Below are 11554 nucleotides of genomic sequence, written 5' to 3'. Positions count from 1 at the left end.
ATTGAAAAACTATAAAAAGCAGTCAGGGGGTCTTGAAACAGATGAAACAAATACGTGTTATCTCTAGGCAGAGAGGTGCAGCCTTTAATCTCAACTCTTGGCAGGCAGAATATTAGGCTGGTCAGAACAACTAAGGGAATAAATTCTGTCTAAAAAATAAGAATAAAATAACTCCTTCAGTGCAGGAGAACTCTAAGTTCCACTTGTCAATAATCTGTTCAGTAACTCAAGATATCCTGTTGCACACAGTGGCCTGACACATCCAGATGAGGTCAGTCTCAGTGTGGGAAAACGTAAGTTAACACCTACGCAGAATCCTCTCCATGCCAGCAGCGCCGTTCCTGTCCTTTTAAGTGTCTGCTTGTCAACAGTAACACTTCAGACATGCAGCTCCGACACACCCCTTTCTAATAAAGTCGGGGATGAGACACAACGCCGATGTTCTTCCAGATGGAATCCTAGTGTTCCCATTTTCCTTCAGAACCACATCTCAGTGTGTGGCACAAATTTCACAAATGTTTACTTCTGTCTGCTGTTAGTCTGCCTGTTATACATAAAGATTCTTTCACAGCCCCTTTTCTTTCTTGTCTTTTATTTGTTTTTACTGTATGGCTATAGCTTGCTTGGATCTCAATATAGACCAGGCTGACCTTCAACTCAGAATTGATCCTTTTGCCTCCATCTCCTCAAGTCCTGGGATTTAAGGTATGCCAACCATGCCCAGAAATATAAAACTTTTTTATTTTACTTATGTATAAGTTATGTGTGCAACATGAGTTTATGTGTACCAATACCCACAGCTATTTTCTTTCTTTATACACCAGTTTGAAATAAGACTTTCTCTGGGGCCACAGGAGATTTTGAGAAGGGGCCTGGAATGCAGCTTAAGTATTCCTAATTTTCTGCTTTCCAAGTTATTTTTTTATCAATATAAATGAGTTATTGCAAGGGCAGTAATATTTGAACATTTGTCAATAAGATGTGCAATCTCTTAACTGCAATTCCTCATAAAATAAAATAAAAAAGCAGATCACATTCCTCCACCATCACAGGATATACATTACCATTCCAAAATGTCATGGTGGGGAAATACTGGATGAACGCAACACCAAAAACCAGCTGGGAAAACTCCAAACTCAGCCTCCCCATTTTAATATCAAAAATGCTCTTTAGATCTCCAACTTCTATTACAACACAATTCATTCTCTTTGGCTGGTTCCACTCCCTGTTAGCTTTCCTCAGCAGCTGTACCATGGCTCTGGCATCTCCAACATCCTGGGGTCTCCAAGGCAACCTTAACTTTACAGCTTCTTGTTCCAGTGTCCGTGATACAACATGATCCTCTGTGCTCCCCTAAAGGGTTTGGGTTATTTCTCCAGCTCTGCCCTCTGTAGCACTCTAGGTTCTAATTGACTCGACTTCACTGCTGCTACTGTTCTTGGTGGTCACCCCACAGTACTGACATCTCTAATTCACTGGAGTCTTCCACGACAACTAGGCTTTACCAATAGCATCTCATAGGCTCTCTTCAAGGTGCCAAGCCTCAACTCCTTAGCATGATCTCTTCAATCTGTCAGGCCGTCAACTGCAACTGAGGCTGCACTTTCACCAAGAGCCTTCTCTGGCCTCACACAGTGCTAAGCCTCAGCTATTTTCCAAAATCCCTTCGTGCCTTTAAAACCAGTACCACCTGCGTGATTCTTAAACATTACCCAAGTCCAGCCGAAGCACAAGGTACAACCTTGGCTATCTCTGGAACTCAGTTTCTTTGTGCTCTCAGAAAACACTTCCCAGAAGACTTCAGTTCACTGTTGCATGTGTTTTCTTAATCATCACTAATTTCTGAGCTCCAGCTAACCAGCATCAATTGTCTTATAAAGCCAGAGCCACATGACTGGAGTTGCCTCGTTCTACCACTTCTGGAACATGGCCCTTTCGTTCCACTACATTATGGCCAGATTTCTGTTTTCTAACTCCTTCACTGCCTAAGGAACTGTCCTTAGAACTTGCTCTGCAGATCTACCTGAACTCGGAGATCCGCATGGCTCTGTCTCCTGAATGCTGGAATCAAAGGCTTATACCACCACACCTTGACTTAGCTTTTCTTCACCTAGAATTTGCTCTGTCCCAGATTGGCCTTGAACTCAGAGACCTGCTTGCCTTTGTCTCCTGGGATTAAAAGTGTGTACCACCGTGACTGGGCCAAGGCTTTTCATGGCCACTATTCTTCAAGATCCAGACCAAAAGCCTGTGTCCTCCACTTCTGGAGTATAGTTCATTCCACATTAGAAGTCCAAGTGAAAACATTAACAAGGCAACAATAACATCCAGATATAACTACTCCTTGTTGGACAATAAATGCATAAACAATGTTTTGCTGGGTAGGATCTTACCCTAAAGTCACCAGAGTCCCTTAATCTGTTTGTCTTTTCAAACACAGGATTTAGCTCCTTTCCTCATGCCCTTTTATTACTTAAACTACACAATTTGTATATTTTCTTTCTAAACTTGTTGCAGTTCATCAAAAACATTCTTCACGAGACTAAACCACATCACAGTCTAAAATGGATTGTTTTGAGGCCTTTGTCAACACAGTTAATTTGACTCTCTTTACCTTAGCCTCAGGCAGACTCTTCAGAAGGGCAAAAAGCAGCCACATTATTCGCCAAACTATCACAAGAGTTTCTAAGCCAATAAATTCTTCTCTAAAACCTCTACAGCCAGGCTTCAACAGTTCAAATCACCCTCAGCAACAAAGTCTTCCATATTCCTACTAGGATAGCACATTAAGCTCCATTTAAAGGATTTCACTGCTTTCCAAATCCAAAGCCCTCAAATACACACTCTTCGAAACAGAAACATGATCAGGCCTATCGCGGAAATACCCCAGTCCATGGTATCAACTTCTGTCTTAGATAGGGTTTCCATTGCTGTGAAGAGACACCATGACCAAAGCAACCCTTAGAAAGGACAACATTTCATTAGGGCAGACATACAGGTTCTGGGGTTCAGTTCATTATCATCATAGAGGGAAGCATGGCAGCATCCAGCTAGGCATGGTCCTAGAGGAGCTGAGAGTTCTACATCTTCATTCAAAGAAAGCCAAGGACAGAATGTCTCACCAACAGCCAACAGCTATGAGGAAGATTTCACAAACCTACTCCCACAGTGGCACACTTCCTCCAACAAGGCCACACTTCCTAAAGGGCCATTCCCTGGGCCAAGTGTATTCAAATCACCACAGCAGGCAAGCTTACTATGCTAATATTTCTATTAAAGAAATCTAATGTCTGGAGTAGGAAAAAGCCAGCTCTCTAAGATTGCCACTAGAAAACTAACACGCTATTTAAAAGAAATATGCTTCTCTGTCTTTAAGGTTTTAGACCCTAAATACCTTCTAATTTCAGGACAATTCATAGAACAGAATCCAAGATTCTGGCCAAAATGCTGCCCCTGCTTCTTTGGTTTATAATTCTTTATTTCCCAGTGGTGTTGCTTCACCATTATAACCAATGGTATTTATCATCTGACATCCACTAAATTGGGTATTTGTGGTGATTTGTATGAATAATGTTCCCTACAAGCTTAGCTACAAGGACATGCTCGGTCCCTTGTAGGTGTTTTGGGAGGTGGTATAGCTTTGTTGAAAGGAATACCTCACTGTGGATGGACTTGGAGAGTTTATAACTTTAACCCACTTCCAGTTTGCTTTTCTCCTTCCCACATGTGGATACTGAGTTTAGAGTTCTGGCTATAAGCCTTCTGCTTGCTGCCATGGTCGCTGTCAAGGGACTCTTACCACTCTGGAAATGTAAGTCAAAACAAATTCCTTCTTCCATAAGTTGCTTTTAGTCATGGTATTTTTATCACACTAATGGAAAGGCACCTACTATCATATTATTACCTACAGGGATAAAGTGAGAAATTAAACATTTGATGAAATAACCCTTTATAAATATAAAGGTTTAAGAATATGTTGTTACACTTCCAAAGAATAATGATCAATGTCATTGCCATCTCCAGAACTATATGTTCTATTCAATAAATTTATGAATTTAGATGAAGCTTATAACTATATATCTAGTCATATTTCTTGAGGATTATGGAACATAAAACTCAAAATGAAATGAGTTTAGATTTATTTTCCTATGCTCTAAGGTTTTAATATCATAAGACAGGATTTATGAAAGACTGGTGTAAAGGGTTAATATTTCTTGTTGCTTTGATGCTATATAAAATCACCTACAAGCCAAGCCTGCAGGCATGCTTGTGATGAATTATCTAATAAGGGTAATTAAGGTAGAAAGACCCATCTTAACTGTGGTGCTGTCCCATGGGTTCAGGTCCTGGGCTGAATTAAAAACAAGAAAGTAAATTAAACATAAGTACTGACCAATGCTCCAATGTGGACACAGGGTAACCAGCTGTCTCAAGCTCTTGCTGCCTTGAACTTCTATGATTTATGGTACCTCAAAGTATGAGACAAAATAAACCTTTCCCGTTACAACTTTGCCTCCTGTCAGGCATTTTCTTAAAGGAATGAGATAAGAAGCTGACATACTGGGTGTCTTTGAAGACCACAGCCCTCATAGGTATCATGAAGCCTCTATTCTTTTTCTGGTGATAGGAGTGGGGAAGTGGAGGGATGGGATGGAACTGTTAGGTTTATCTCCTTGGTGAGAGCCCATCCAAGGTTTTCTCAGAGGCCCTGAAGAAAGGACAAAGGGAACCTAGTTTGGTGTCCTTGCCCAAGGGCAAAGTAGGAAAGGTCTAGTCTGAGGCTGGGGCCAGAGTCTGAAAGGAGTTCAGGTTTCAGTTCCAGTGTCCTTGGCTTTTCTTCTGAAGAGATTGGCCCTATCAGTCCCAGGACTGCTGTGTGGTCTGTCTCTGACGTACTTGAGATAACCTGTGTTCCCCTTGTACAGCCTTGGTTCATTAGCCCCCTGCTCACTTCGTTCCACTGTCTAATTTTCTTTTGCCACTTTCCCATTTCTCAAACTGTATATGAGATGCTGTACTTCTTAATAAACTGGCTTGGCCTAAGATACAGCTGTGCAAGAGCTCCTGACCCCAGCTTTCCTGTCTTATCTTCCCTCTCTCTGGCCGTTCCTCTTCAGATCCTGTCACTGAGTAAGAACCAGCTGCCTCGGGTCACATCCTCCATTTATTATTCAACAGCAGAGTTAAATGTAGAAACATTCCTGACTAGTGGAAGCAGTAATCAAAATGGCTTGAATATAATTTAATAGTTCTGTAGATGTCAAGAGATGCCTTATACGCTAGAACTTTGCTGAACCAGGCCTCCTCAACTCCTAGAAGATGTAGCAAAGGGAAGTTTAAAATGTGTTGGCTGCCCCCTCTGAGGTTCGAACTCAGGACCTTCAGATTATGAGACTGACGCGCTGCCTACTGCGCTAAGGAGGCACCCGTTACAAAGGGAAGTTTAGAAATGACTCACTCAGCCCAGGGTTGGAATAAACATGCTCTTCTGTATCACTTATAATCAAATAGTTTCTTACATTATAAAAAATAAATTTGACAAAGATATGGAAATCTTTTAAAATGCGTTATGATGTTGAAATTTAAATTAGATTTAGCTATTATAACTATATTCTACAGGGAGACATTTCAGATGAAAAAAAGTTTTGTGAAGAGACGGAAGAATTTTTAAACTCGGTTATTTCACATTTTATCCCTTTGTGTGATCCGGTTTTACTCAAAGTTTGCATCGCATTAGATAATTTTGCTTGGTAGGAATTTTTGTGATCTACATATTTACATTTTATCAAAGTCATTGTTATATTTTCTTAAACTGCCAAGCCATGCCTGAAAATCTAAAACAATGAGAGTGCAAAATCATTAAATAGTTTATTAGAACTTGACTCATATATCCTTTTATAATCCTACTATCTTAAGAAATTCTCAAAGTTAATCTACACAAACAGAAGGCCTGTTTATGAATTTAGATGAAGCATATAAACATATATCTAATATTTCTTGAGGATTATGGAACGTAAAACTCAAAATGAAATGAGTTTAGATTTCCAGGACTGTGTACCAGTAAACAGAGCTCTTCACGCTTGTCTCCCGTGACCTTTTAATGAGACAACATGGAGATCTCCTCTCCACTCTGTCTGAGACATTTTAGTGCAGGAGAGGGAGAAGGAAACTTGAGCACGAAAGGCCACTGTGGAGATTTACAAACTGGGCGACTAGCGACATCTAGTGGTCACCTCTGTGACCAGCTCCTGTCTGGATTTTCATTTTTAAAAACTTAGCGTGGATAGGGAGAGAAATTAAAACTGAGTGTAAAAAAAAAAAAAAAAAAAATAATAATAATAATAATAATAATAATAAAATTAAATTAGAAATGCTTAATCCAGGAAAAAATGTTACAAGTCAAAGGCATTGGCAGTCTAAACAACATTTCTAAAAAGCCCAGGAAACAAAAGCTTCAGAAAACCAAAATCAAGCATTAGTTTTAATGTATATGAAATACAAACAGAAAACATATAAACTTATTTGCAGCTATCTGTGACTAATAGTTTTAAATATTTGAAAAGGGGCAGGAATTAATCTTACCAACTTTAACTTTAGAAGTCAGATGGAAATTATAGAGCTCCTATTATGAAAAATTCACCATACTTTTAACTGACAGGATTAGTCTGAAGTTTGGGCCACTTCTCCCCCAACTATTTGGATTGGGCTATGATCACAACAGGCTTCAATCCTCGAATAATCTGAGAGTTTATTCTCAGTCTGTGAGGAAGAGTCTTGGTTACTGAAAAGAGTGCGGATTTGGAATAGACATCATTTCTGGATGTGTCTATGAGGGTGCATCTGCAGGGAATAACTTGCATGTAGGGAGAGCCATATCAATACCACAAGCTGTGACCCCTCTGGCACATGGAGAAATACCTCTGTCCCCCTTCTCCCACACCTCCTCCTTGCCTTCCTCTCTCCTGATCTTGGCTACCGTCATGTGATTGGCTCCTTGTTTTTCCACAGCACACCATAAGCTTCAGAATTGAGAGCTAAATTAACTTCCTTCCCTTTTATTTGTTCAGCTCTCATGACAGAGACAAAAAGTCTAACCTGTTACAAAATAATAACTGCTAAAAATTATCTGCTGGCAAAAAAATTGAATTGTTCCCTGGGTTTTTATATTTTCATGGGGGGGGATCTGGAAATAAACAAGCAAAAATATTGAGAACATTAAAAAAAATCTGTCACAAAGTAAATGATTCTTACTAACAGAATTGCAGTGCTTTAAATTGTATCATATTAATAAATCTCATCGACACTAATAGTGTATTAAGAATTATAATCCAGAAGCAGGGAAGAAAAAAATGTCAGGAAGAGAAAAACTACCTCGCTACACATTTCCAGGGCTGGGCACTGGGGCCTGGGCACTGTGGGAGGAGCTTCCTGTACATGTGTGTCTTCTTTCAACCACCCATGACCTCTGCAAGGACAAGTCTTTGTCCTCTAGTATCAACAAGAGCTAAAGGACCCTCAGTCCTGTGATGAACACAGGTACATCCAAATCCAGCCAAGACGATTAAAGCCATATTGCTCAGAATGTATCAATTCGGAAATACCAAACTTACAGTGTGGACAAATGTCAGGAAAGACGCTTCAAAGGTCGAAGTTGATTTCCTTCCATCAATGATCAAAGACTTTCCTTTCACACAATCATTCCGTTATTGGGTCAGGCATCCATGGGGCTAGAGAACGTAACAGATGGAGTCCTGCCTTCATGAACAGTATCATCTCTTGGGACAGACATGGACGTGTGTAAGAGGTAACTCAACTGTGCTAAATCTGAAAAAGGCAAATATGCAGTATTTGGACTTGTGTGGCTTTTCAAAACTCCCACTAATAAACGTAATTCCCGAAGGTGGGGAGATGGCTTCACGGTTAAGAACATTTGCTGCTCTTTCAGAAGACCCTGACGGAGATCCCAACATCTCAGTGGCTCACAACCATCCGTAACTCCAGTCCCAGGGCTTCTGACACTCTCCTTTATGTGGTGCAGATACGCTGGAAGGCAAACAGTTATAATTTATCTTTGTATTTATTTACTTTATGTTTTATGCATGACTGTTTCTTCAGTATGCCATCTATGGCATGTATGTAAAGAAGGGACCAGAACCCCTGAAGATAAAATTACAGAGAATTGTGAGCTGCCGTGTGGGGGTCTAGATCTCAACTTTAAACTTAAATTAGAGGTAGAAAAGGAAAGTGATTAAAGTTTTACATCAGTTAGAAGCGTATTTGATAAACAACAGATACATTGTACACCTCCACCATCACTGAAGACACAAGGTTATGATACAATGTGACTGTCAGGAAGTCAGTGAGATACTGTATCTGAGCAGATATTCTAAATCATTGTGAGATGTAATTATTTGCTATGTGCTATCTTGGCAGAGGAGGGGAGAATGAAACTGTCTACTTACTGAAGCAGGAGTCCCAGGAAAAAGATTTGAACTCTGAAGCCTGCTGGTGCAGCTGAGTTGAGATGAAAGACCCAAGGGCTTAGGAAGCACCATCCATAGAAAAACAAGAAGGAAATGGGAAGTAGATGGATTAGAAGGCTTTTCACAGGGCAATAGTCCATCAAGGGTAATGACTCCTCATGGTGATAGGCTCATCCATCACCGTGTAACGGGAGAGCCTGGTGACAGACTCAAAACTCTCCAGCCGTGGGTGTATTTACTAGTTCAGTCTGACATATTTCATTTCTTGTAGCATTCCCAAATGCGTGGTAATTGCAATTATTTCCTGCTTTGGTAAAACTTGCTATGAAACAAAGGTGTTATCTTCATTAGTAATTGTCTTAGTTAGGGTTTTATTGCTGTGAAAAGACAGAATGACCAAGGTGTAGTATGAATATTTTAATAAATCCCAGCACAGGCTTCCTACCTTCCCGTGACCATTTAAAAGTCACACACAGCCTTTATTGTAATGTGCCTTATGCACCACGATAGCTGGGCAACTGCCTACCCTCCATGCTGTTAGGATCTACTTTCTGTCCGCAACCCTATTATTATTTATTCCGTTTCATCTGGGCTGCTACTAGTTCCAATTGGCCACTCCACATATTTTATGGCCCAGCTAACCAATGATGGCACCCTTCTCTGCGGCACCCTCTTCTAAAGCATGGCGGTTCTCCCCTTCCTCCCCTTCCTTATGGTCCCAAGGCTGGAAACCTAAACCCTGCCTATATGTCTTCTCCCCAGCTACTGGCTGCTGGCATCTTTATTTACCAATCAGAATTAACTGGGGGCAGGGTCCTTCAATATCTTCCATATGGAAGCCATTGTGCAAACAGTCTTGGGGGAGGAAAATTAGAATACAAGCAGCATTCGGTCAAACCCACTACATCAAATCGACTCTTATAAAGGAATATTCAAATATATATTTATATATAATATATAATACATTCTACTTTACAATATAATAAATTTAAATAAATAGAATAAAAGTTTAGTCCATTATCATCATGGTGGGAAGCATGGCATTTTGCAGGCAGATTTAGTCCTGGAAAAGGGGTTGAGAGTTCTATATCTTGATCCAAATACAGCCGGGATAGACTGACTTTTGCAGGCAGCCAGAAGAAGACTTGAATCCACACTGGGCAAAGCCTGAGCGTAGGAGACTTCACAGGAAGAGCGCGCCGCACCACCTCCACAGCAACACACTTCCTCCAACAAGGCCACACCTCCTCAATACGCCCACACCACCTTCTAGTGACACTCCCCATAGCCATGCATTCAAACCCATACATGAATCTATGGGGCCAAACCTATTCGAATGGCCACAGTTATCTTTAACAATATTGCATGACTATCATTAAAAGTTGAACCACAATCCTTCATAACTTCAACTCTCCAAGTCAATGGTAATTTGTTTTCAAAAGTTTGATCATGTTAATTGTGCATATTAATGAGTTTCTGGGCCATATTTCCACCATATGCCTGTAGCAGTCACTGATCAAATTCAACCCACGTTTCCAAGCCCAAACCTCAGAACTTTGTTTTAAAGATTTATTTATTTATTTATTTATTTATTTATTTATTTATTTATTTAATGTATGTGAGTATACTGCCCCTCTCTTCAGATACACCAGAAGAGGGCATCAGATCCCAGTATAGATGGCTATGAACCACCATGTGGTTGCTGGGAAATGAACTCTGGACTTCTGGAAGAGCAGAGAGTGCTCTTAAATGCTTGGTCAATCTCTCCAGCCCCCTCAGTACTTCTTAACGTGCCTTACTCCCTGTTCCTCTTTCAGGCTGACTAGGAAGGGCATTTTTGCACATTTATTTTATGCTTTGAAAATAAACATTGAGAAACTTTATATAATTCTCATGTATACACACTACCCAAATCTGTTTCCGAATCTATTTCATAATCGTGGGACTGGTAGCTCCTGGTGGATACATGAAATGTTTATAATGTTGTGTAGTTGAAACAATGCTCATCTGGGTTCTCTTTCCTTGACATAATTTCTGATTTTTGCTTAGAGTAAATCATTCAAGGAACTTGATAATAGAGAAGACAACCAGTTTTTAGTTGATATCAAATAATCTTAACTTTTGTTATTTTATGTATTTACCAAAAACACATCAAAGAAGTATTTCTCTAGCCAGAGAGATAGCTCAGGAATTAAGAGCTCTTGCAGAGGACCTGAATTTTGTTCCAGAGCCCACATCCGGTTGCTCATAACCACTTGCATCTCCAGCTCTGTGATCTCAGAAGCCTTGTTCACATGTGGACAGACACACACACACACACATACACACACACACACACACACACACACACACAAACGCACACAAACGCACACACATACACTTCAAAAAATAAGTCTGTGCCTTTGCAATAGGTGATACATCATATTTGAATGTTTATATAATTTGTTTTTAGCTTATGAGTTTACATAATTTGCCAATTTTTCCTTCATTATTTGTTATTTATTTATTTATTTATTTATTGAAAAGGTGTAACTGTATAACCTTTGTTGGACTGGAACTTGCTGTGTAGACCAGACTAAAATCAGTTCCACAGAGATCTTGGGGGTCCAGGTTAATTGAGATTGCTGGTCCTCCTACAGAGTTGCCCTCCTCATTAGTTTCCTCCAGCTTTTCCCTAATTCATCCAGAGGGGTCAGCAGCTTCTGTTCACTGGTTGGGTGCACATATCTGCATCTGACTCTTTCAGCTGCTTGTTGGGTCTTTTGGAGGGCAGTCATGATAGGTGCCTTTTTGTGAATGCCCCATAGCCTCAGTAATGGTGTCAGGTCTTGGGGCCTCCCCTTGAGCTGGAGCCCACTTCTAAATTAACCATATTTTTTAGTTTTATAATTTAAATGAAAGGATGCTTGAGGGGAGGGTAACACAAGAGAGCTGATCCTGTTGTTTAACCAAGCAGATGTGTGCTTAGAAACTTCTTACTACAGATCTCTAAGTTAGAAAAACTGTTCTGCATGTACCTTGTCATGTATAAGCTCAAACCAAATTTGGTGTTTTCTCAAAATGTGAAAAGG

At 40.1% G+C, this 11554-nt stretch overlaps 1 non-coding gene across 1 annotated transcript; it reads right to left on the bottom strand.

Moving 5' to 3' along the window:
* Positions 1–5351: 5351 nt before the first annotated feature.
* Positions 5352–5424, bottom strand: Trnam-cau. The gene has a single exon. It is a non-coding gene; the product is annotated as a tRNA-Met (tRNA).
* Between the last annotated feature and the right edge of the window lie 6130 nt (positions 5425–11554).

Source organism: Rattus rattus, chromosome 2 (genome assembly GCF_011064425.1).
Source record: "Rattus rattus isolate New Zealand chromosome 2, Rrattus_CSIRO_v1, whole genome shotgun sequence".
Lineage (NCBI taxonomy): Eukaryota > Metazoa > Chordata > Mammalia > Rodentia > Muridae > Rattus > Rattus rattus.
The sequence above is the reverse complement of the archived record's forward strand: the minus strand, read 5'-3'. Positions and strand labels throughout refer to the sequence as shown.